The sequence below is a fragment of the Balaenoptera borealis genome (genome assembly GCF_965194805.1).
Source record: "Balaenoptera borealis genome assembly, chromosome: 17".
Lineage (NCBI taxonomy): Eukaryota > Metazoa > Chordata > Mammalia > Artiodactyla > Balaenopteridae > Balaenoptera > Balaenoptera borealis.
The window spans coordinates 59,569,465-59,580,269 of NC_138876.1; the positions used below are offsets into that span (position 1 = coordinate 59,569,465).

Sequence of the window (10,805 nt, forward strand, 5' to 3'; positions counted from 1 at the left end):
AAATGACAGCAGATCGGTATCAGGCTGAGTGCCACGCTTGACCCCAGAATAGTCATTCAGTAAGGTTGCTGCTGATAGTTTATTATTCTTATTCTCTTTAGAACTCATCAGGAAGGATTTGGATTAAGTAATATACAGGCAACTATTTACTTTTCTCTCAATATTTTTTACCCTAAGCTGTCAGATCCCAGCGATCTGCTTATACGTAGGCTCTCTTCAGTAACTAGATTTTTGGGTAAGTTTGTAGGGTGGTTCATACGTACACAGGCTTGCTTTGCCAATATAAGAAACAGAGCTATTATTCAGGGAAACGTAGCAGTTCACGCACTGGTAGCACGCCATCGTACTTTACATCAAAACAGAAATATTTTTTTCTTTAATCCTTTCTATAGAAGCAAAATAACAATGTTGAAGCATAAAAGTATTGTAGAAAATGTCACCCCTTAATCACTTAACAATGTCCCCCAAATGAAGGGAGGAGGGGGATGGTCAAGGAACATGAAGTCCTGAGTTTGAATTCCATTTCTGCTTCTAATTGGTGACCTTGAGCAAGACTCAGGACTCCACCATTTGGGGGGTGAAAAATGGTTTTCATTTATTTAAAAGACCTTTATAAATTTTAAGTTGTAATATTGGAAAGAAAGGTGACTTTATTGACAAATATAACAATCTGCCCTTGCCTATAAATGCTATTTTCCATGTTGATGTTGTCCCAGATTTTTACGCTATATTTCAAGAGGAAGATGGCTCTGCTGTGCACAGGACCGTGATGCCCAGGGTTGCCTAAGCCACTGATACAAGCAGATGGAGAAGAATTAATGGATTCTCAAAGCCAGGGTCACAACTGCAGGTGTCACCAGGAACTTCTTCACTGCTGCCTAAAGAGAGGGACAAAGATAATAAAAAAGAGAGAGAGAGAGGAGCTGTCGATCCTCTTAAGTCACCTCCTGGGGCCAGATAACCTGAGTGCAAGCTGTTAATAACATCCCCTAGGTGGTAGGACTGAATTTGTGGATTTGTAAAGAGTGTTAAAATGGAACTCCTCCAACCCAATTCAAGTTTAGTTATAATAAAATAATCTCTCTCTAATTTTTTTGTGTCATTTAGACTCACAGATATCTGTGCTTCTATAGCAGTTTCTCTATTATTTCTTTCTTTAAAACACTCTTCACTCATTATCAAATCTCCCTTAGGAGTATATGTTGGCTTCTTAAAGATGTTTCACAGACAAGGTCAATGTAGTCGGGCAAACTGCCTCCCAAGCTCTCGCCTAGAAAGAAAATTTTTTCATAAAAAAGAAAAAGGAAAATTGGTCCTGTAATTAGGTCTAGAAATTACAGTGTTTTAAAAAATAATATCAGGGCTTCCCTGGTGGCGCAGTGGTTGAGAGTCTGCCTGCCAGTGCAGGGGACACGAGTTCGAGCCCTGGTCTGGGAAGATCCCACATGCCATGGAGCAACTGGGCCCGTGAGCCACAACTATTGAGCCTGCGTGTCTGGAGCCTGTGCTCCGCAACAAGAGAGGCCACGACAGTGAGAGGCCCGCGCATCGCAATGAAGAGTGGTCCCTGTTCGCCACAACTAGAGAAAGCCCTCACACAGAAACGAAGACCCAACACAGCCAAAAATTAAAAATAATAATAATAATAATAATAATAATAATAATAATAATAATATCAAACATTTTGGGTTTCTTCCTCAAGGAATGAATATTTCATGCATTCAGTTTGACCCTAAAGAAAATATACACTGACCCATACAGCCAGATAAAAGTAGTCTATGTGCACCTGTAACTTATATAATATTGTACATCAACTATACTTCAATTTTTTTTAATGGTTAAAAAAAATAGCTTATGTGGAAAAATGACAGAGCGTATAGCTGACGGTCAGTCAGAAAGATCTATATGTGTGTACTATAACAAGTGGGCAGCCAGACCTCAGGCCCAGCTGAACCAAAGCAGCTGACTAATTATGTGGCTTACTGTCCTCACACCTCCCAAGCCTAAATATCCACATGAGGTCCTATTAATATTAATTTCAAATGACAGTGGCTCTTAGCACCCCCAGTGTGACGTCAGGATGCTGTTGCTCCTCCCAAATCTTCCCTGGTTACTTCTGGGAGTCTCCAGAGTGATATATCAGGCATGTCCAGTCACAAATCTACCCTTGTTTCCCTGCTCCTGCTGTCCCTTCAGCATGTCATACCTGCCTTTGCTGCTCCCCTGCATGGGAGAAAGAGGAGCCATGTCAAGACCTTCCCCAAACCACAATCTATGAGATGCCGTGGCACTGCTGGGTCCTGGGGAGAAGGGGGGAGCATAGCCTTTTCCTGATTTCAGGGCACCTCTTTGTCACTCAGGTCTAAAAACTTATAGCAAGATTCTCTGAAAATCACCCATGAAAAGGGTTCTTTCAGCTTCCAGCTCAACTGCTTTCTCCAATGGGACTGCCAACTAGATCAAAGGCTTAGAGGGAGAACAGACACACGCCAATGCCATCTCTTTCCACTGCCCTTGTTTTCATCCCCTCCTTTTCCCTCCATAAAAGAAGCAAGAGAAACAGACAAAAACTCTCTCCTCCTTCAGTTAAAAAAAAAAAAAAAAGGCTCTAGAATATCAACTCTATCAGTCAGGATAGGCCATATTATGCAGCAGTAACAAAACAAAACTGACAGTGGTGTAGCAGCAAAAGTGTATTCCTTCGGCCTCCTGTGTGTTCAGTGCAGGTTGCCAGGGGAGTTCTCTGCTCACCTGAGAAACCAAGCTGACAGAGGCTCCATCTTAACATGCTCCCATGGCTTCTGTGACCAGGCGGCTTCTTGATGTGACACAAATCACCTCTAAATGCATTTCATCAGCCAAAGAAAGTGTCATGGGTGTGCCTGAACTCAAGGCAACAGGAAAGTACAGTCTTACCATGTGCTTGGAAGGAAGAGAACCAGAACAGTTGTGAACAACCCGATGCTATCAAATAAACCCATTCAAATAGTATTTACCCCCTGCCAGGGGCACACACAACCAAACTCTGAACCCAGTTTGGGACTCAGCCAGAGCCCTTGCCATAGTTAGGAGAATGGTAAAGTCACTTACTTTGGAAATTCAAGATGTCACCCTGGCTGTGTAGGTGCCTATTCTGTGGGCTCTATATAACCACTGTGGGACCCAGAGGCTCACATGAAACTGGGAAGAGAAATGCTGCCATAATCAAAAGTTCATTTTCAATGAGCCCCCCCAAAATATAGATGTTTAATTAAAAAATAAAATTTTATGCAGAAAAAAATGATGTATTTTTTACTTCCTAGAGCATGTAGTGAAGCCGCCACACCTAGACTCATGAGTTATCACACAGTCCTCTATCATCTATCAAAGGCCAGGCACTGTGGTCCAGTCTTTAATTATATTGCCTTTTATCCCATCGACTGCCCTCTAAGATAGATACCCCACTTTGCAGATGAGAATCAAGGAAATTAATAACTTGCTCATGGGGAGTTCCCTGTGGCCTAGCGGTTAGGATTCCACGCTTTGACTGCCGTGGCCCAGGTTCGATCTCTGGTTGGGAAACTGAGATCCTGCAAACCGTGGGGTTTGGCCAAATATAATAATGTCATATATTATTATATAATATTATATAATAATAATCTGTTCATGTTCGCCATTTCATGTCTTTCTTCAGTTTGCACTCATTGATACATTTTGTCCTTCAATGAGCCCTATTGTTGTTCTTCTTTCTTTCTCCTTTGGGCCCCTCATTTTATTTGTTGTTGCTCTTGTTTGTTGCCCAGAGAACATATATCCCATTTAATCCCAAGCCTCTCTCCTGATTGGCATTTTCTTCTCAGGCCTTGCGTGTCTCCTGTTTGACTCCACCCACCTTCATCCTAATACTGCATGGAAAGTCGCCTTCTTGCCGTCAGCTGTCTCAGAGCTGGTCAGCCCCACATCCACCAGGCTCCCTTCTGTGTCAGCGGGACATCTAAGGTACAAATACTTGAGGTGAGCAGGTACAAACACAAATGTCTAAGGGGGCCAACCAGGGATTTATACATTTATTTATTTATTTATTTATTTTTGGCTGCGTTTGGTCTTTGTTGCGGCGCACAGGCTTTCTCTAGTTGCGGCTCCCACCCCCATTCCCAAGTCCTCACCACTGACAACTCAATTAGCCAACCAGGGATTTAAATGGCTATTGAGTTGTCAGTGGTGAGGACTTGGGAGTGGGGGGTGTGGGGAGGTCTGGCAAGCCAACAAGTCTACCAAAAAGAGGTAAGACTTGTTGCTGACATAATAGGAAATCTGGACTAATGTTGCCAGATTTGACTTTCATGAAAAGTCATAAAACCAGATTTTTATATAGGAAATCCCTCAATCGTTAGATGTCAACTTAAATTTTAAAAATATTGTACAGGTCATTTTGGAATCTGTACCATTGTCAAGGGTTACTTGTTCAAAATAAATGAAACAATATTTTAAAATACGTCTGCAAGAAAATGTTTGGCTCTCCAACTTTCAGTCTGCAGCCTCTCTTTTTAGCAGTGAGCAAATTATGGAGTACACACACGCGCACATGCACACACACTTGGAAACATCTAGAGCAAGAAGTCGCTTAGGACATTTAATAACAGAACAGAGTTTTAAACATCACCCATTAGAAAAGGAAGTAAAATAAAAGTTGAGGTACAAGGAAAGCCATTTCACACAAAGGAATAAGAGATTAGAAACTCAGGAGCCAGAAGCGTGAATGCTGAACCTGCCAGGACACTGTGAGACCATAGAGAAGTGGCAGGATCCTAGTTCCTCAAGGTCTTCATCTTGAAACAGATATTTTTTAAATTAAGACCAACCTGCCATAACGGGTTCTGCAAAACGTGAATAAACTTTATAGGACTTTCACATCAAGCTTCCTCAGATTGACTACAAAACCAACAGTTCTTGGAATTAGAGACTGTTAGGGGCACAAGGTCTTAGAAATCATCCTGAACTGTGTCCTCATTTTACACTTGAGGGATGGAAGGCCTGGGAAGACCTGGACCAGATCACACTGCTGGAAACCATGCAAGCCTGGCAGAGAGAGGGAGCAGAGATAGGACCAGGATGGAAACAGCCCTGCAAGAGAGCACCTGGAGGCCAAAGTGTGAAGGCAGGTTCCGCCCCCTTACGAAGTGTATACCTTTCAGCTGTCTCCGCTTCTGGGTGTCATGGGAATAATACCCTGCCCGAGCCTGCAGGTAAGGAAACTGCCAGGATGAGGGGAAATGAATGCAAAAGGACTTCTGCAAATCGGAAAACATTACACAATTACCAGCGTTAGTTTGCTTCCTTTGCCTCCCCTGATGTCCCAGGGACCTCTCCATCGAGCTCCCACCCCCACGCTTTCCCCAGCCACAGCCTTTATCCCCCTGTGCTGAAATTGCCCATTGATGTGCACATCTTCCCCAAGGTTCTGAGCTCTCTCAGGGCCAAGGGCTTCATCTAATTGCATTTGGTGCACCGGGAACCCCTCGATGAATGTTTGCTGAATGTATGAACCTCTAAATCTCCAAACTCCCAACCCTAAAGACCCAAGTTACACTAAACAAAGTGTATACTTTTAGGGTCTCACTAATAATATGGCAAACGCGCTCATATAAATTTGTAAATAAAAACTTTCTGAGAAATGTTCCCAACATTATAAATTTATAACTCACAATAGTCATTTTCTGGGGACTATATGAACTGACGGGGATGGTGGGTGGGGACAGAGGTGGGTTGTGAGAGAGACAGAGAAAGAAATGACTATAATTCAGGATGTTTCTAGGCCCCTAACTTTCCAGGTTCCTCTCTTAGCCAAAATTATAGATCCACCTGGAATCAAGCTTTCAGGTCTAAAAGCTGCCTGTCTGTGGAATTAGTCACTTGACATGATGAAAATTCAGATACTCACTCCAGTGTTCAAGACTTGGGTTTCTCGTGGGAATCCCAAATTAGCCTGCTGCTAAGTGTGGACATTTGCAAAACTCCCCTTTATGTAACTAAGTATTAACGCCTATTTTATCTCCTACCTCATCAGCTGTCACAGTCAGAAAGTGGCAGTGTAAATTCAGATTTCAAGGAAATAAAAAAATATATTGCACAGGAATTCCCCTTTAAAGCATGACCTTAAGAAAATTCCTTTGCTCTATGTCTTCTAGATTGGATAAACTGGGGTGGAGAGGAGAGAGAAATAATTGAATTTCTGTGGACCCAAAAGCCCAACAAAGGTAATTTGGGTAGGTACTATCCTGTATCCCACACATTTTGGAACAGTTCAAATCCAAAGATCTTGATAATTTTTCAGATTCAAATTCTGTAAGTTTGACATTTATATTAGTATTATTCCCATTTGGAAGAAGCAATATACTCTCTGCATAAATATATGTAAACCACCCCCCTCCCTACTACTAATTTTCTGCCCATCTAATAATCGACTTTTAGGTAGTACCTGTTTATATGTTCTAGAAAAATGTCAAACTATTTTGAAATCTGGAAATTTTTTAAAAGCTTAAGAAATAATGTTTATTCCAAACAGGCAGCAGTTTCCATAGTGAGTAAATGCGAACAATGATCTTTAAATCGGAAGATGAGGAAAAACTAATAAAATTACATTCTGTCCCAGGGAATTTGGGCTTTATACATAAGCCAAATAATTAATGTAATCCTCCTTAATGATTCATCCAATGTTTATTAAGCATCTATAATATGCCACCGTTCTGGATATTGAGGATGTAGCAATAAACAAAGCAGACAAAAATTCCTGCCCATATGGAGCTTACATTCTAGCAGGAAGAGAAACAAACTTTTATATAAGTAAAATGTATAATACGGCAGATGTTGACAAACACTGTGTTTGATTGCACTCATGGCCCCAATTCTTTACCCTCCCTCTATCCATTCCCTTCGTCATGTTCTCTGCAGTGACCTGGGCTTCTTCCCTTCTCCTTGACTTTGAGTCTGGCCATGTGACCTGATTTGCTCAATAGAATGAGGTAGAAGTGACAGGGTGCCAGCTCCTGACTCTGGTGAAGACCACAAGAGCCCTTTATGATTCCCATGCCCTTCTTGCTCCTCTGTCATTGCCATGGGAAGAAGATGCCCAAGCTAGTCTGCTGGTCTCAGGAGAAGGATAAAAGATATGGAACAGAGCTGTTCCAGCTAAGCTTCCTCAGCCAAACTTAGTCTAAGGGGCTCCTTAAATGCATGTATAAGCTGAGCCAACATTAGCAGGGCCACCCAACATGCCCAGCATAGAGGAGCTGACCTCCTGCTAACCCACAGGTGCATGAGCTATAATAATAAATGACTGTTGCTTTGGTGTTGAGTTTGGGGGCTGTTTGTTACACCTCAATAACTAACCAATACAAGTACTAAAGTGTGGTCAAAATAAAGCAGTAAAGAGAGATAAGAGAGTATGTATGTGGTAGTAGTGGGGGAGTCAATTTCAAATAATTTCCTTGTATAGAGTTATTTTTTAAATATAACACAGTATTAGTAATTCTAAACACACTCTCTTTCTAAGAATTGAGAGGTTCTTATGTTCATTACCTAACATCCTCATCACATACACTCTCATCCTAGTACAACTTGGGCCCAAGTAAAGGGGAGGCAGAAAAAATATTGCTACCTTGTTCTGATAGGAGAAGCAGAGCAGAAATTAATACCCATTTCCAGTTCCAACCCAGGTGTACAATCTTGCTCTTTCTCATGTTTAAAGTGCAGTGCATGAATGCATATTCTCTTTTTATGTGGCATCCTACAGCTCCACTAAAATCTTCCCTAGAAGCACTCTTTCCTAATTTTTCACAAAGTCACTTCAGGTTTAAAAGTAGAGGTTTTAGCCAATAGAAGTCTATTGGCGGTCTTCCCTGGTGGTGCAGTGGTTAAGAATCCACCTGCCAATGCAGGGGACAAGGGTTCGAGCCCTGGTCCAGGAAGATCCCACATGCCGCGGAGCAACTAAGCCCGTGCACCACAACTACTGAGCCTGCGCTCCAGAGCCTGTGAGCCACAATTCCTGCAGCCCAGGTGCCTAGAGCCCATGCTCTGAAACAAGAGAAGCCACCACAATGAGAAGCCCGAGCACCACAACAAACAGACGCCCCCACTCACTGCAACTAGAGAAAGCCCGCGCACAGCAACAAAGACCCAACACAGCCAAAAATAAATAAATTAAATATTTTTTTAAATACCTTTAAAAAAATTTAAAAAAAAAGAAGTCTATTGCCAAGTTTAGCCGATAGAACTCCTCCAACACACTCTTTGAAGTAAGGAGACCACGTTTCAAGGATTCTTTTCAATGGTTTTGAAAGTAACCAGTGTCGTTGTTTTGTGGAAATCAAAGACTTTACAAAGTAGCCACCCTACCTTCTAGCAAGGTGAACTTGGGTTCCACTAGTCACTATGTCCTCCTGCCTGAAAAATGAGACCAGAGGGTTCCAGCCCAGCTTTGATTTCCCATTTCATACAAATCCTAACCATGCCTTTTCCATCTTCCATCGCATCACAAAATGAGTGCTCTAATGGAAAAAAAAGTCACAAGTTCCAGTTCAGGGTTCAAGAAGATTCTAGTGGCTAGAATTGGCTCCAATACAGACTTGAGCTAAAGTTGATGAATGTATAAAGAAGGAGGAAAAAAATTCCTCTCCATGCCTTGTCTTCTAGGGAGTTACCTGTTGGTGGCTCCAGTGGACTGGTGGAAAGGTTTGAGAGCATCTTGATTAAGGTATTTTTCAAGGGCTCCTAAATCTACTGTCTTAAAGTTTCCCTTTCCTTCGTCTTTTACGGATTTGAACAGTTGACATCATATTCCAAAAGCTGTATGATCTTTGGAAAATCACTTAACCTCTCTGAGATTCAAATTCCTCACTAGTAAAATAAGAACTGAAGAAGTTCCTCCCTGTTCTAACACTCTATCATTTAAGTACACATGTTTAAGCTACTGATTCCAAACTAATGAAAACTTGCAGCCTGCTACAGGCTATAGCACTGGGCACAAACCAGCTGAGTTAATAAAATGAATTAGATTCGATCTTTCATTGATAATTTTTTAAAGTCCTGGTCCTCCTTATGCCTTCTTACATTCAGCCTTACAACTTTGACAAGCAACAGCCAAAATGTAAATAGTAACTATTTCAAAATCCTCCTCAGATCCGAACTATTTGGCTTTTTAGATTTCCTGACAAAGTGATAATGTGAGTTCTGTAAGAGAGCATCAGAAGTCTTTAGCAAGACTTTTCCATTCTACTATCTTATGCTGCGACCAGGCTAATAAAACTTCCTCTGTGAACTCTGAGTTTCTCCAAGCCGTACCTAATAGCTACCGGTTCCCAATCAATTGCTATTCACACGCACACATCTGCACATATAAAGCCAATTTAAACATCACGCTGTGGGGTCCTGACATGATGACTGAACCACCAGCTGTCGGGGCACTGCACTGAATTGGGGACACAAACCCCATTTTCCCATGTAAATTGGCCTGGACGATGCTTAGGCCCCCCAACAAAAGGGGGCAGTCCTTTAAATGGGGCCATCTGGCAGTCCCCCGGCCCCAGTGATACCTCTGGGATGGGGGTGGGGATGGGGAGAGCGAGAGTGATCTTCGGGGGGCCACAAGGTAGCTCGGTAGCGCGCAGCTGTCACCCCGACCCCTGGGGTCCGGTCCACAGAGATTGGGGGGCCAGCAGATTCGCGGAGGTCTTAAGCCTCGGGCCTGGGGCGCCTGAAGGTCTCACAGCGCACTCCTGAGATGGGGGAGGGCGCGCTTTGTTCCCGGGCCCCAAGGGGGCGAGGCGCCAGAGCCTCGGGCAGAGTCCCTGCTCCGTCCCCGGGGCCCCAGGGCAGCTCACGGCGGGCGGCGAGCAGCCGCGGGCGCCTCCATAGCAACGGCGTGGGAGCTCCGCGGACCGGGAAGAGGAGCTGGGAAGGAAGGAGGGGAGCAGGGGGGAGGGGTGAGAGAGAGGAGGGAGGAGAGGTTCAAGGAAGGAACAGAGGAGGAAGGAGGGAAGGGATCCGGGAGAAGGGGCGCACGGGAGGAGCACAGTAGGAAGAGGGAGGGCGGCAGGAGAGAAGGCTGTGGGAGAGGAAGGAGATCTGGAGGAGCTGGGAGAAGAAAGGAGGGGAACGGGAGCGAGGAAGAGAGGTGAGGAGGAAGAAGGGGCAGAAGGGTGGAAAGAAGGAAGGGAGCAGGAGCGTGGGTGGTGGGCAGGGAGAAAGCGTGCGGGGAGGAGGGGAACGGGAGAAGCCGGGATCAGCAGAGAAGGGGAGGGGAGAGAGCTGGGAGGGGGAGGACGGGAGGAGGGGAGCCGGAACCTGGGAGGGGAAGAGCAGAGCCCGAGCAGGGGAGGAGGGTGCAGCCCAGCCGCCCGGCCCAGCCCTCCAGGGCACGGTGCCCCGGGGAGCGCGGCGGCCGAATTCCTGCCCCCAAGCCTCGGGGCGGGAGCCGGCGGCCGAGGGCTGGCGCGGGCGGGGAGAGACTAGAGGGCCGGAGGCCGCGCGGGGAGGAGCTTGGAGAGCCTGGGGTCCGCCCACCCCAGCCCGGGGAAGCGCCCCAGTAGCGCCCGAGGGCTCTCCCCCTCCCCCTCGGCTAGAGGGTCCCTCTCCAGCTACGCCGACCTTTCCAGCCCCGAGAGCCGGCTCCCCTGCCCCAGAGCAGCCCGCAGTTTTCCGGGGATGTGCAAACCCTCGTCCCCAGTACTATTAGAAAGGTGATGTGGAGCTTTGTTTTGAGTCCACTCCCCTTTCCTCCCTACCGCCTCCCCTCCCCAAAAGGAGGGGCCTCTTGGAGAAAGTAT

At 45.0% G+C, this 10,805-nt stretch overlaps 1 long non-coding RNA gene across 1 annotated transcript; it reads right to left on the bottom strand.

Moving 5' to 3' along the window:
• Positions 1–630: 630 nt before the first annotated feature.
• LOC309614827 lies at positions 631–9,937 on the bottom strand. Its single transcript, XR_014236399.1, has 3 exons — positions 9,861–9,937; positions 1,682–5,270; positions 631–1,363 (listed from the first exon to the last, which is right to left on the bottom strand). It is a non-coding gene; the product is annotated as an uncharacterized lncRNA (long non-coding RNA).
• Between the last annotated feature and the right edge of the window lie 868 nt (positions 9,938–10,805).